General features: G+C 40.5%; 1 non-coding gene across 1 annotated transcript; it reads right to left on the bottom strand.

Annotated features, from left to right (window-relative positions):
* Positions 1-11,424: 11,424 nt before the first annotated feature.
* Positions 11,425-11,576, bottom strand: LOC138398526 (small nucleolar RNA SNORA62/SNORA6 family). Its single transcript, XR_011236005.1, has one exon. It is a non-coding gene; the product is annotated as a small nucleolar RNA SNORA62/SNORA6 family (small nucleolar RNA).
* Positions 11,577-14,401: the final 2,825 nt, after the last annotated feature.

Raw genomic sequence — 14,401 nt, 5'->3', positions numbered from 1 at the left:
CCTAATGGGATTTAAGCAGCAAATTGGTGACAGCAGCATTGACCTCACAAGATGGAGGTGGGAATTAGCAAATAATGGGTAAGCTGAACAAAATGTCGCTTTCACTCCCGGGTAGAAATTGGAAAAGACCAGAAGGGAGACCTGTTTAAAGATGTCTTCACTCATGTAGTATAAATAATCAGGTTTCCCAGAGAAAATCATTTCCATTCCCACCGCTAGCTCTACTTCTGTTTGAAGGCCAATAAAAACATAGTGCTGGTTTACAAGGGTTACGTGAAATGAAGGAAGATGGTGAATCTTTCTTAAGTTCAGAAGTTTAAAGTGAAAATCCTAAGGATGGGAAATGACAAATTGTATTGACACTCAATTTTTTTTAATGGTTCAAGACATGAACCAGGACCAAGCATATTATACAAATGTTAGTAGACAAAGAGTAGAAACCATTGTAAGGATAGGGGAACATCTGGAGGAACAGAGCTTGTTCATGAATTGGAAGTTACAAACACATGAACACACAAATGACTGCAGCCAACTAACCTGCTGGACATTTGCTGTGCACTGTGACAAGAGTGTTGAAAGGAACCCAGAGGAGTTGACACTGGTATTGGAAAACCATCTGACAGGATCCAGAGCTAAGATACCCTACTCAGAGATCAGAGACAATTTGCCTAGCAAACTCACTCCAAAGGAGAAAGGGGGCAAGCCAATAGCTCTTAGCTGAGTTCTATCAGAAGGTAGGCACTCCATAAATCTTTGTAGAATGGAATTGTTGACAGAAACCATGCTCAGATGGAAGAACTGGGATTTTTCAAATTAGAAGAGCTGCCTTGATGAGTTTTACTGCTCAAACAGAGAGTGGTTTGGAAACGAAGGAAGTCCAGAACTAAATAGTCTCTTTTGCAACTAATAGTAAAATTAGAGGGAAAGCAAATAGCAAGAGAGCAGATGATCAAAATCAAATGGATGTGCATCACTTAAGTAATTGGGTCAGGGGATAGTAAATGCAGTTCAATTTAGGATAATGTTCAATAAATTGCTTTAAGAAATAACCCAGGGAATACAGGTTAAATGGAACAACCATGGAGGAGATTGATCTGCAAGTCACAATAAAGAAAATCATTGAATTTAACCACCAGAGCACTCCCAACATAAATAAAAAGGCCATAGCTATCCTAACAGCGAAAATGCAAATAGACCCGCTCAGACCACAGAGCAGCTGTCCTCATTCATGTGCTTTCTGCTCTTCCTGTGCTAGTGAAAAGTTAATCATTTTCCAAGCAGCTCTCCAAACTTAATATATTTCAAGATTATTACAGGCTTCCCCTAATTTCCCTCCAAATTTCATTTTTTGCTTGGAAAGGTTGACAGTTACATTCATAGATAGGATGGACATGTTACAAATGTTACTATCCACTTGTCAGGTTCTTCAATGGACCACCAGGAGTTGTAGCCCCTCAAATCCGTTTGTCACAGCTAATGGGCTTTCCCCTAAAGAAGGTGGGATATGGCACAAAGCCAATGCCAGCTGTACCGGTAAAACTAAAAGTAAACTAAGCTCACACTTTCCCCAGGAACAGAGGAAGTTTGAAATGACTTGATCGACATTTGTCTATTTAAATTTAAACTGGATTCCTGGTTAATTTCGATGAACATTCACTTAGCCATATGCCAGGCGCTACACTGGGTGCTAGGGATTCCACAATGAATAAGTTGTCCCCCTACCTTCCAGAAGCCCAGTCAATGGGGGACAATTGCAACACAACGTGCAGGGCAAGAACACGTCTGCTATGTGTAAGGTGATCACATGCATTCTCTGCACACCTGGTCTGGACATAAATTTGGAACAAGTTTTCAAAACCCCAGAAATTTTTTAAAAAGGAAATGTTTTATTAGTGTCTTTAAGGTCCAACTGAAGGGAGGATGGGGTGATGAATTCCAATTATTTTGCTAAACAAAAATGATCTATTCTTGCCAGTGAGACGGCAGCTTAAGCAATAATATTCTAGCCAACTTCCTTTCTCAGTTCAGTTTGTCCCTTTTTGCTCCAGTCTTGGAGGAGTTTACTCTCCCAGACGGCTGGGATTCACCTGAATTCCTAAAAGGACCAGGACTCACCCAACCAGGCTAGTTAGGTGTCTGGATTTCACCAGTTCAAGGAAAAACATTTTAAGGGGAAGCAGCATGGACGCTGGAGTGTGAGAGAGGTGGGTTTGGATCCTGCTCCATGGGAACAGCTGTTACATAGCCTCTCTGGCCCTCAACCTCCTCATCCATGTAATGGGAATAATAATGCGTGACTGTTGGGTGGTTCCTTATGTGGAGTGGGGTAATATATGAGACACAGTGCCTAGCATATAGCAATAATAGGGCCTGCTCCACGCCACTATCCTGTAAGATGCTGGGAGAAATTACCTCACTATATTTCGTTCTTCTACCTAGCATGTCTCTGATGTGCAGCGGGCAATGGAAGTGGCCTCAGTTTGACAGTGAATTCCAAGAGATACCTAAGTTGGTATCTTAGGAGGAAAAACATGGAGGGACTACGATGGAGAAGCTATCCCTCCTTCCAGGAAATACTTTCAGAATCACCCTTCTCAAAACAGTCTTGGAAAAGAAACTCCTGGTGTGTCAAACAAGAATCATATCCTAGCCACAGTGAAAGAACTGGAAATGGTAGGATTTGGCCATAGGGTGGGAATGAAGCAGGAAAGGGGGAAGGGTAACACGAGGGAAGAGAGGTTGAATAACCAGCCAAAGACATACGGCATTTCACAAGTAAAACTTGAGTGTGGTATGCTTCAAGTCCAGCGCTGTGCTTCATGGTGGCATGAAATGGGTTTGCCTTTGCATTGTCAGAGCCTTAACACCTAGTGTCTAGTACCACCTAGAGCCTGCAACCCCCGGCATACCTAGCAGCGCTTAATCATAGTATGCACTCAGTAAGTGCTTATAGATAAATAATCTTAAGAAAGATCAAACTAAAAGCATGCAGTAGCTCAGAATCTTCACTTTAACCAAAACCTAATAAAAATATACATACAAAAAAAAGGAGATAGCTTGTTCTGAGGTAGGAAAAATTGAGATGTTTTGTTCCAAACTAGCAAAAACATTCAAGTAAGTTCCTCCATTTCTACCCAATCATTATCTTACAATATTTTTTCCTGACTTTTGTTTTATCCAAGACAATTTGCTATTCATTCTCAAAAGCACCTCTCCAAATAAAATAGATTTCATCATGATTCAAACTTACAACATTTTTTAGTAAAGAAACACCAGATAAACACTAGGAGAGCTAATACTTTGGTGCCAAACAACCAAACAGATGTGGTTTCTACCACTTCCTACCTTTCCAAAAGACATGATTAATGAAGAATTATAGGAATATTCTAATTCTTGTTGAAAAGCTTGATCGATTTATTGGTGCTTGCAGCCAAACAATAACCAGGTCCATGTTTCAAATCACTGCAGATGACCCAGAATCTGGGGCTCATCAAGACTCTATACTTTGCTACAAGACTGGTGCCAAGAAAATTTCCTTCCAGCTCAGTAATCCTACTTCCTTTCTGGATAAATTCTACATAGCTTTCCCTTTGCTCCTGCCTTGGGGGTAAGATTCTTTGCAGCAGTCTTGTTAAACGACTTCTGTCTTTGGAAGATTCCTTAGATAAAGTTACACCGCGTCTCTGATCCCCACCCTTGGAACAGTTTCCACTTTCCACCCAACCAATACCTTCCACAGAAGTCTCAGCCCAGCATCAATCCCCCCAGGAAGCCATCACTGTTCCCTTTGTCCCAAGACTAGGTTAGGTTCTCCTGCCCTGTGTTCTTACAGTACTCGATGTCTCCCCAATACATCTTCACACCTGATCATTAATTTCTATTGAATTGCATATCTTTCCAACCGAACTGTAAGACCATGAGGAAAACATCATACTATCACTACCTGGTGGTTCTTAAGTAAACCTTCCAAAATTTTATCAGCCTTATAGTCCAAATATCATTCCTTCACATGCTGGAAGCCACAGCACTTTTACTTAAGCTAATTGTCTCCTGACATCCATTCTAACTTTCATTATTTTTATATTTGAATCCCAGGAGTTTAAACACAGAACATGACCACACAGCTAGGGATGTCTCTGGCTTTTTCTTTCTTTCTTTTTTTTTTTTTTGCAGGTAGGCTCTGGCCAACTTGGTGTGAGTTGAAGAGATATGTGCAACTTCCAGGTTGTGTCATTAAAAAGGAAGATTCTTCTCTAAATACTCTTTTACCCTTCTTAAATTATGGAAAGCAAACACAGTGATAGTAAGTCAGCTTCAACTAAGGAGCTGAGGACAACAACCTAAAGGATGGCAGAACAAGACAGAAGAAACCTAGCTCCGGGTAACCTTAGAGAACAGAACCACCTGCCCACCCTGGACTGCTCATCTATCTCTAGACTGCTACAGCAGAAAGAAACAAGCTTATTTCTTGTTAATGCCTCTGAATTTTGGGATGCTCTCTTGCTTTTATTTTTATTTTTTTAGCATGTTAACTTAAACCTTAACTAACAACATATCAATTGCAAATTTCAATAACTTAATTTTGCCTACAGAGGAGACATTTTTGAAGTTTCCTATCCAAGTATGCAAGCATTCATCATTACTATTACCATTACACAGGAAACTCACAATCATTTACTATTCATGTAGCTACTATCCAGCAGCAATAAATAATGTAGTAGAGTATAACTATTTTTACCAACTGCATTAGAGTAAATCCTTATTTACTTAACTGATGGTTGCTGTCTTAATTTGGAGTTGTTAAAAAAGTGTTATGCTAAGTGGTACAAACTGGCAAAGTGACAAATTATCCTTCTCAACATTATTTTGGAACATGAAGAGTCTTTCATGTAAATAGTACAGTCAACTAAGTCTAAAACATTGTACATTATCTCATCCATCCCGAAGAGCTTGTGAGACTACAGCCAGAGGGATACCACTTATTTTCATGGGGTGCTCACAGGATCAGTCTTGGGCCTTTGCACACTTCACATAGCCACACTTTGTATGTCTGGGTGTTTTAGAAAGCCAATATTTTGCTGTTAAATATAATAGACCACAGGGGACATTACAACAGACTTGGTCCTTCTTAATCCTTTTCGTAGTACTGAAACCTTCAAGTCAGAGAGAATACTCACAATGGCTGGTAAGTGCTGTCTCAGCCTCTAAAGCTCCTAAAGGCCGGGCGCGGTGGCTCACGCCTGTAATCCTAGCACTCTGGGAGGCCGAGGTGGGCGGATCGTTTGAGCTCAGGAGTTCGAGACCAGCCTGAGCAAGAGCGAGACCCCATCTCTACTAAAAATAGAAAGAAATTATATGGACAGCTAAAAATATATATAGAAAAAATTAGCCGGGCATGGTGGTGCATGCCTGTAGTCCCAGCTACTCGGGAGGCTGAGACAGGAGGATCGCTTGAGCCCAGGAGTTTGAGGTTGCTGTGAGCTAGGCTGACGCCACGGCACTCACTCTAGCCTGGGCAACAGAGTGAGACTCTGTCTCAAAAAAAAAAAAAAAAAAAATAAAGCTCCTAAAGCCACATTTAGCCTGTCATGGCCCATGGACTCAACCTACGCCACGACCAATTTTCTACAAACTTAATGGTTTGCACAGTTCTCCAGGTGTCTCAGGCAGGCCAGGTAGAAATAAACCAAATTCCCTTCAAAATGCAAAAGTTGCTACCTATAGTGCCCTGGAGGAGATAGAGAGCCTCTCCTCTGCGGATAAGCTTTTCCTGCTTTTAACCCATTTATGCTTCCAATTACACCCAGAATGGATACCATGTTCCCATCAGAACTCATCTATATGGATAACTACGTCACTTCCTTTGGGTGTGACATTTTTAAGCAAATGTCATCTTCCCAGAGAGGCCTACTCTACCCATATGAGCTAAAATTCCAAGTTTCCCTGACACTTCCTATGCCTATAGTATTATCCAATATGCTCCACATTTTACTGATTTCTCTGTCTCCCCTACTAGAATGTAAGCTCCATGAGGACAGGGAAGTGTGTCCTTTTTGCTTCGTATTATATTCCTAGTGCCTAGAATAGTACCTGGCACAGAGAGAAGAGAAGACAGGATTTCAGGAAATACTTGTTAAATCAATGAATGAAAGGAGGCCCTTTGTACACTTTTGTATTGAGTACCTCGGCTATGCATACAGTCACGCTGGTGCCTGCTCACAAGCTCTGGTGATGCCAGCCACGTTAACTCTCAGGAGCAAAGTCCCTCACTTGATTTGGGGTTTTTGGTTTTTTTTCATTCATAAACACAGGTCAAGGAATCAGTATGTAAGATGTCATTGAGGGCGATGGAAAGCCTCAACCCAAATGCCCTTAAACCAAAAAAAAAAAAAAAAAAAATTGCTTTTCTATCATAGTTAAGTAGGTTTGGCTTCTGTTATAGGTTGAGTTTTGTCTTCAGAATAGATTTCTTGATGTCCTGACTTCCAAGATCTCTGGATGTGACCTTATTTGGAAGCAGAGTCTTTATACAGGTAATCAAGTTAAAATGAGATCATTAGGGTGGGCCCTAATTCAATCTGACTGGTGTCCTTATAAAAAGGGAAAATATTGACACGGAGACAGACATGCCTAGAGGGAAGACAATGTGAAGACACACAGGGAAAAGATAGCCATGTGATCAGAGTGATGCATCTACAAGCCAAAGAACACCAAGGATTGCCAGAAAGCACCAGAAGCTAGAAGAGACAAGGAGGGATTCTCCCCTAGGGCCATCAGAGAAAACATGGCCCTGCCAACTGCTTGCCTCCATAACTGTGAGACAATAAATGTCTGTTGTTTTAAGCCACTTGGTTTTTGGTACTGTGTCGCAGCAGCCCTGGAAAACTGATGCAGCTTTATATAAGCCTTACTTCTGGGCTCAAATTCTATGATTGGGACCATTTGTCTACCTCCAGCCTTGGCTATGAGACTGCAGACTCAGCTGGTTCTCCTCATGTACTCCCAAGACGGCTGCTAGCAATTTCCAAGTCTTCGTGCCTCTTCATATCTAATGGGGACGAGAGAGTTGAGTTTTGCAACAGCCAACTGAAGTCTGAGATTTGAATCTCATTCCCGACATAGACTGATTTGAGTCATGTGCCCAAATAGCAATTCAATAGCAGTGTCCAAGTGAATGGACTATGCAGATTCCTTTAAGCCAATCAAAATCTATCCCTTGAGATGGCAGGGGGAGGGGAGGGGCTGGATCAAGCCCTGAAGCAGTGCTATTGGTGCCCACACACACCACACAGTACTCAACCTACTCAGCCAACGTTGCTTCCTGCAAACACCTGCTACTCTCTGCTTGAAGCACCCCCTCCCCTTTTTTCCCCCTTCTGACTCCAGGAACATGTTTGGCCCATGCACAGGGCAAGCTAGAAGATCCAAAGTCAATGCCCTCAGAAGCAGCCCCCCCAGCTAACGATTAGCAGGGAATTGGCAGATTTGTCTGAGCAACCTCTCTCTTTGGTTGGAATAACTCTGAGATATATTCTACACACCATTCCAGAGTTTCCCAGGGGTTTCGAGCTCCAGCTGCTCACAGTGGTTGGTTAGCACACTTAGTCTGTTTGGGCTGCTATACCAAAATATCATAGACTGGGTTCCTTATAAAAAATAGAATTTTATTTCTCACAGCTCTGGAGTCTGGGAATTCCAAGATCAAGGAACCAGCAGATTCAGTGTCTGGTGAGGGCCATCTTCTCCATAGACAACCGTCCTTTTGCTGCCTCCACACATGGTAAAGTGGGCAAGAGAGCTCTCTGGGTCTCTTTCATCAGGGCACTACCCCATTCATGAGGGCTCCACCCTCATGACCTAATCACCTCCCAAAGTCCTCACCTCCTAATACCAACACCTTAAGGGTTAGGATTTTAACATATGGATTCGGGGGGACACAAATATTGAGACTGTAGCACATACCCTTTATTGACTTTCTCTCTTCCCTGTCTCACTTCCCCACCCCTCCTACCATTATTTCTACCAAATAAACCACTTTTACTTAAGTATTTCTGTCGGGTTTGCTTCCAGGGGTATCCAAATCAGGACAATACCTAATAAATTGCAAGGGAGGAAATTTAGAGTTCTGTTGGAAGAGAGAAAGGGTAAGACTAGAAAGTACTGGAAAGTCAACCAATGAGTGTCTACCATGGTCAATTACTGTTTCCTCTTTTTCAGTTAATTAATAACCCAATCATATTTTTTCCTACAGTGATATTAAACAGGCAAAAGCACAGCATTGCCTCGCAGCCCGGAAGCATGCACATTGGGTTCTGTTTTTGCTATGCCTTCTCCTACCTGCTGTGTTCTATTTGTGGGTTATTTCTCCTTGTCATGTCTCAAGTCCTTACTTAATGAAGACTTAGAAGGATGATCCTTGTCCCTGAAGAGTATGACCCCAAGAAAGCAGAATATTGCATAAGGACAATTCATCTCACACCTCTTTTCAAGAGTCTATTGCTAAAAGTATTAGAAGGGCATAGTCAACATCATTCCCCATCGGTTGGTTCCAGAGGACAGCATTGGAGATCAGAGCAGATTAGAGCAAAGATCCAAGTCAGAAAGACTCATTATCTCTGGAGTATTCTCCACCATCCACTTGAAACCAGTTCTTCTTATTTTAATAAACTAACTTAAAAAAATCATTCTTTATTTAGAAATGGTTCCCTTAATGAGGTCACTCTTGCCAAGCCCCCAGCCTGAGTGGTCTATCTCTATGTTAAGCTTTTTCCAACTTCTCTAGAACATTATGCCATTGTCCCCGGATGGCAGCAAAATAATTCCTGGGAAAATCCACCCTGTGTCTCCCACAAGCAAAGGCAGCGCTTTGCAAGTGTTACAGGACACATCCTTCCAATTCCCTTTTGTTCTCTGAGTATAAGCAGATGTGAGGCATTCTTCTCATTATCTCGGGATACTGTGTAATATTATTATGGTGTCAGGCTGTTAGAGGCAGCAAACACTATACAACAACAGCCTTAATTGAGGCTTAGAGCTGAATTGTAAGTATGTAACCTTACTTCAGGGTGTTTGCAAATGCTTTCTGGAAACAGTTAAAAAAGATGTTTTCAATTGTTCAAACAGCGGCTTGCCCTGCCAAGATCAAGTAAAAGCTTCTTAAGATATGGGCACAATAAACATATTTCTTAAGATTTCAATATTTTTTTCAGCCAGAAGCACAGCAAATCTGTGAGCCAGAAAGCCTCATGCATGCCACTTCCTGCACTATTCCAGGGAAAAACTAATGAAACACTGCAAAAGTTTCATTCAGATCTACCGTGATCTCATGGCCACAGAATTCCAGTCTTTCTTTGAAGTTACTTTACTATGATAATAATTATCTGTCCATGAGTCTGGACTTGGCACTGGCCTATCCTTGGGAATGGGGGTTTGGGTGCATGCAACAATGGCTGATTCTCAGCAAGGAAGCTCCCAACATGGAATGCTGTCCATCAATTTTAGCGGAGACATTCATCACCATATACATGAAGTTACTAGTCTTGCACTCCTGTGGCGAATTACAGCTCCCAAATGTTTGGAGGAGGCACTGTAGGATTCTGATGTACACATAAAAGACAGAAAAACCTGGGTCATTTATGATTGGTTCCAGGCATGAACTGTTAAATGGCAGTTTGGTTCTCCTTTACTGGATAGAGTAAAGGAAAACAGGAACTGAACATTTTGAAAAGTACATTCAGAACAGAATCCAGAGTGCAGAGGCCTGTTATCCAGGCTGTGGGTTATGCAGGCTTTTTCCAAAGTCTACTCCCATAGAATTAACTCCCATTGGTTTGAGTTTTGTTTTTTTTTTAAATGACTTGTTAGCATGTGTACAAGAAAGGGACAAGCTGAGCATGTTCATGTTGTTGTCTGTCAGTGAAAACAATCAAAACTTGGAAGGGAAAATCCAGATGAATGAAGGGATTATAAAATCTCACTCATAGAGATCCTGGAATCCAGAATTTAGGATTGTTCTATCATTGTTGTCTTTCCAACGAAATTAATAATGAAAAAAGCCTATAAGGTGTTGCTTAAGCAATTTATTCAATTTATAATTCCATATACTTCAGCAGGAAATGGAGAAGTGGTGATGGCTAAATATAGGATTTCCAAACACCAGTTTTTCCATGGAAATATTATTTATCCAAATAAAACTGCATTTCTTTGAAAAATCCATAACTCACATGCTACAAGTTCAGCTGAGTTCATTCCTGCCTCTATCCTCATGTCCAACCAGGAAGCCTGGTTTAAGGACATGTTTAATGCACTAAACAAATGAGATTTAGCCATTATGGTTTTCCTTTGTGTCCATTTCTCATGACCAAAACTGATGTATATAAACAGGATTTTAATTTCAAGGTAACTTTAGGCAAGTATAAGGGGAAACCCAGTGCTTGGCACAGCTCACATTTTTCTCCATTACATCCTCTCCTGCTCTGGTAATACTACTTAGATTTCTAAATTTCTTTTTGAAAATCCTACTGGAGGAAAAAGCTGAAGCTGGGACCAAATATCCAAAAGAAGGCCAAACTAGCTATGCTGCTGTGGCCAGGTATTAATAATAGAATGATTATAAGTATAGTCAGATCTGAGTTCATAATCTTGGCTCTGTAGCTTACTAACTCTGATATTGTGCAAATTCTCTGAACCTTGGTATCCACATCTACTAAACAGAGGTCATATGATCTAAGTCACAGAATTATTGAAGGACTAGAAGGAGATCCCAAGTGCCACTTGCCACAGAGCTGGCAACATAGCATTTTATTTAACATGCCTAGCACTAGTTGCTAGGCACTAGGAAAAGTTAAATAAGTTAAAAAAACTGGGATTCGAACCCCAGGCAGTTTGGCTCCAGAGCCTAGAGCCTAAACCACTATGAGGGAAAGCCTTGATATGCACTCAAATGGGGATTCGTGAGTAGTAAACATCATTGTTGCAATTGAGGTTACATCAGTCAGCTATTGCTGTATAACAAGACATCCCAAAGCATAATGGCGTAAAACAATAATCTAATATTTCTCACTGTTCTGTGGGTCAGCTGAGTAGTTCTGCTGACCTGGGTCATGCTCAGTTGATCTTGGCTTTGGCTCACCTGTGTGCCTGAGGTCAGCTGGCAGGTTGGCTGGAAGCTGACTCGTCTTGGAAGGCCTCAGAGGACCTGAATCTTTTCCATGTGTCTTTCACAGTCGTTTAGAGGCTAGGTTGGTCATGTGTTCAAGGTTATGGTGAAGAAGCAATGGTGACAAGAGATGGAGTCCAACGGGTACCACATTTGTTAACATCTCACTTAGCGTAGTGAGCCCCTCACCAATGCTGTCTTGTTATTTAAGAGGACTAATCCAATTTGGTGAAAGTCTGCATTAGAAAATGTTTTGTTAACATTATATTTGTAGCAAGGATTACTGTCAAACTCCACTCATTGGGCCAGATACCCTTGTGGTGTTAGCAAAATCTTGCGGCTCATGTAGCACACTGTCTAACCTTGTGAGCTCACCAGCCAGTCAGTGACCTCACTCCAAGCTCTAACAATGTACACACAAAATGTTTTTGATGAAATTATTTTATAGGAAAATATGCTAAAATGTACCAAAATATGAACCTGATACCTACTTTAAGTAAATATAATTTGTAATTAGTCTATCATTTATATGCAAAGGGATTAAACCTGATATCACTAAAAGAATCCTTTAAAAGTTTGTTCTTCCAGGTAATCTCAATATTCCTTCCTGGGATCCATTTTTACATAGTCATTTGCATAGAGTTCTGAAAGTCTGTTGTGCTTTAGTTGGTTGACTTTGTTTGTTTGTTTGTATGTTTGGATAAGAAAGCAAAAGCAAAGGTAAGCCCAGCCCATGTCTGTATTATTCAGAATTCCCTTTTAGCAGATCAGAATTGAAGAGATTTTACCTTAGTAAAAGGTCTCTTAGAGTAATCCACAGGTGTGGTTCTGAATAAAGGCAGAACAAAGAAAGCAGTGAGAAGAAGGGAGGAGAAAAGTGGGGAAAAGAAAGGGAGGAAGAAAAAAATAAAGCAATCTGGTTGGGATTGAATCCCCTGGTTGGAGTTGAGTCACTCATCTCAGGGAAAGAAAACGTCTAAACTACAAATATATAGGAACAATTTCAGTCATTCATGTATTGTCAAGAAACATTTATCAAAAATCTAATATTCACCAAGTATTGTACTAAGCATTGAAGCAAATGCCAAAATCAGTATTATCATGGCCCCTGGCCTCCAGGAGCCCACAGTAGAGTGAGGAATATAAACATATAAACCAATAATGACAATCTGCATTAAGTAAGATTATGCCGGTTGCTATAACAACCAACCTCCCCAAATCTCAGTGACTTAATATAACAAATGTTTATTTCTTGTGTAACAATATGAAGCAGGTGCTTCTGGTCTTGTGGCTTCAACATTTTCAACATTTGGTTTCCAAAGTCACAGTAAGAACACAAATAACCAGTATCAAGAATGAAAGAAGGGTTACTACCACAGATTCTACAAACATCAAAAGTATAATAATAAGTAAACATTATGAAAAACTATATGCCAACAAATTCCACAACTTAGATGAAAGGAACAAATTCTTGAAAAAATATACCTTACCAATACAGATGCAAAATGAAGTAAAAAATTTGAATAATCCTATCGCTATTAAGTAAATTGAATTTATTATTTAAAACCTTCCCACAAACAAAACTCCAGGCCCAGATGGTTTCACTGGTGAATTCTATCAAATATTTATGGAAGAAATAACTCTAGTCTTACACAAACTCTTTTAGAAAATAGAGGAGGGAACACTTTCCAACTCACTTTATGAGACCAGCATAACCTTAATGCCAAAACTAAATAAAGACATTTAAAAAAATAGAAAATTACAAAATTTCACTGGGCATTGTCTCCATTCCAGCCATCTGGAAGAAGAAAAGAGTACATACGATTTTACAGGAGACGTTTTCTCTTGGTCCAGGCTGTATATGGGATCCACTACATCCATTCACTTTCCTTTTGACAGAAGTCATTAACATGACTATATCTAATAGCAAAAGAGGGAAGGAATGTTAGTCTAGCTGTGTGTCCTCACGAAGAAAAGAAATGAGATTTGGTGATGCTAACAACACAATGTGATAAATACTATAAGAGAAATAAGCACAGAGTGTTAGTCCAGCACAAAGAAAAGACTACGACTGAAGAAATGAATGAATGAATCAGCAGTTAGCTATTGCTTTAAGCTCTTTTAAAATAGCCTCTACTTAGCTCCAGATGCAGTAGTTAACCATACCGATAGGAATACAGATTTGCAAATCCTGATGGACTCCGTTTCAGTGTTAACTTGTGGCTAAACATTGGCCATGCGATTGCTTTCTGTGGGACTTGGCGGCAAGCCTGGCCTGGAATTAAATGTCGCAGCTCCAATTCTATGTTAAGTTAGTGGAATTATTCTTCTGTACTCATTTTGCCTACCAGCCCCTCAAATTTGCCTGTTTTTTGTTTCTTTGAGAGGGTGGGAACAGGGGAAGTGGGGAACTCCAGAAATATACTGTAGTTGAATTTTATAACAAACACTGTGTGGTCTCCCTATATACATGAAGAGTTGGTAGAATTTGCTTTAAAAGATATAAAACTGTCTCACTTAAATGTATGCCACATGCCTCCCCCACTTATTAACTCTTTTGCATTTTCTATAAATCTGTTTTCCCTTATTTCCATTCCCCATGCTACTATTTTTCTTTCCTCAGTTCCTGACCTACCACAATATCCTCTGTTGCACTCTAGAGCCCAAGGGAAGATATGCCTGCTAGCAGTTTCTCAGCGTGGCTCAATCTAGATTGCCATTCTCTGAAAATGGAAATGGTTGTATCCTCCAAACACCAACAGCACTATTTGGAGATGAGGTACATTACCATGGCAAAGAAACCTGAGAAACCTGGCCGTTTAACTAAAACAGAGCACAATGACATCTCCCATGTCCTCACACCTCCTTTATAATTTCTTCAGTCACCTGACTGCACCTGCAGCCATTATGAGTTAGAATTTCCACCGTCTTCTTCATCCACCTCCACCCTAAACATCTCTTAGCCGCAGCTTCCCTGAGACCTCACAACCATTCCTACTGTACAAGTAGAACCACAACAGCCTAGCCTGGTGACAGAAGAATAACCTACCAGGTGCTTCTTATATTTCTTCCTAAGACATTTCTTCATAAGATACCTTATGTTCAAAATCAATAGTATTAAACTTGTACTTTATTATTCTTAATATATATCAGGTTCCTCTCTCCAGCTAAAATTTAAGTTCCTTGGGGACAAGTCAGGTCTAATGCTGCTTTGGCATGTCTACAGCCTCACACACTGCCTTG

Source organism: Eulemur rufifrons, chromosome 17 (genome assembly GCF_041146395.1).
Source record: "Eulemur rufifrons isolate Redbay chromosome 17, OSU_ERuf_1, whole genome shotgun sequence".
In the NCBI taxonomy this organism is placed as follows: Eukaryota; Metazoa; Chordata; class Mammalia; order Primates; family Lemuridae; genus Eulemur; species Eulemur rufifrons.
Note: the sequence above shows the minus strand (reverse complement) of the source record. Positions and strands in the feature narration are given on the sequence as shown.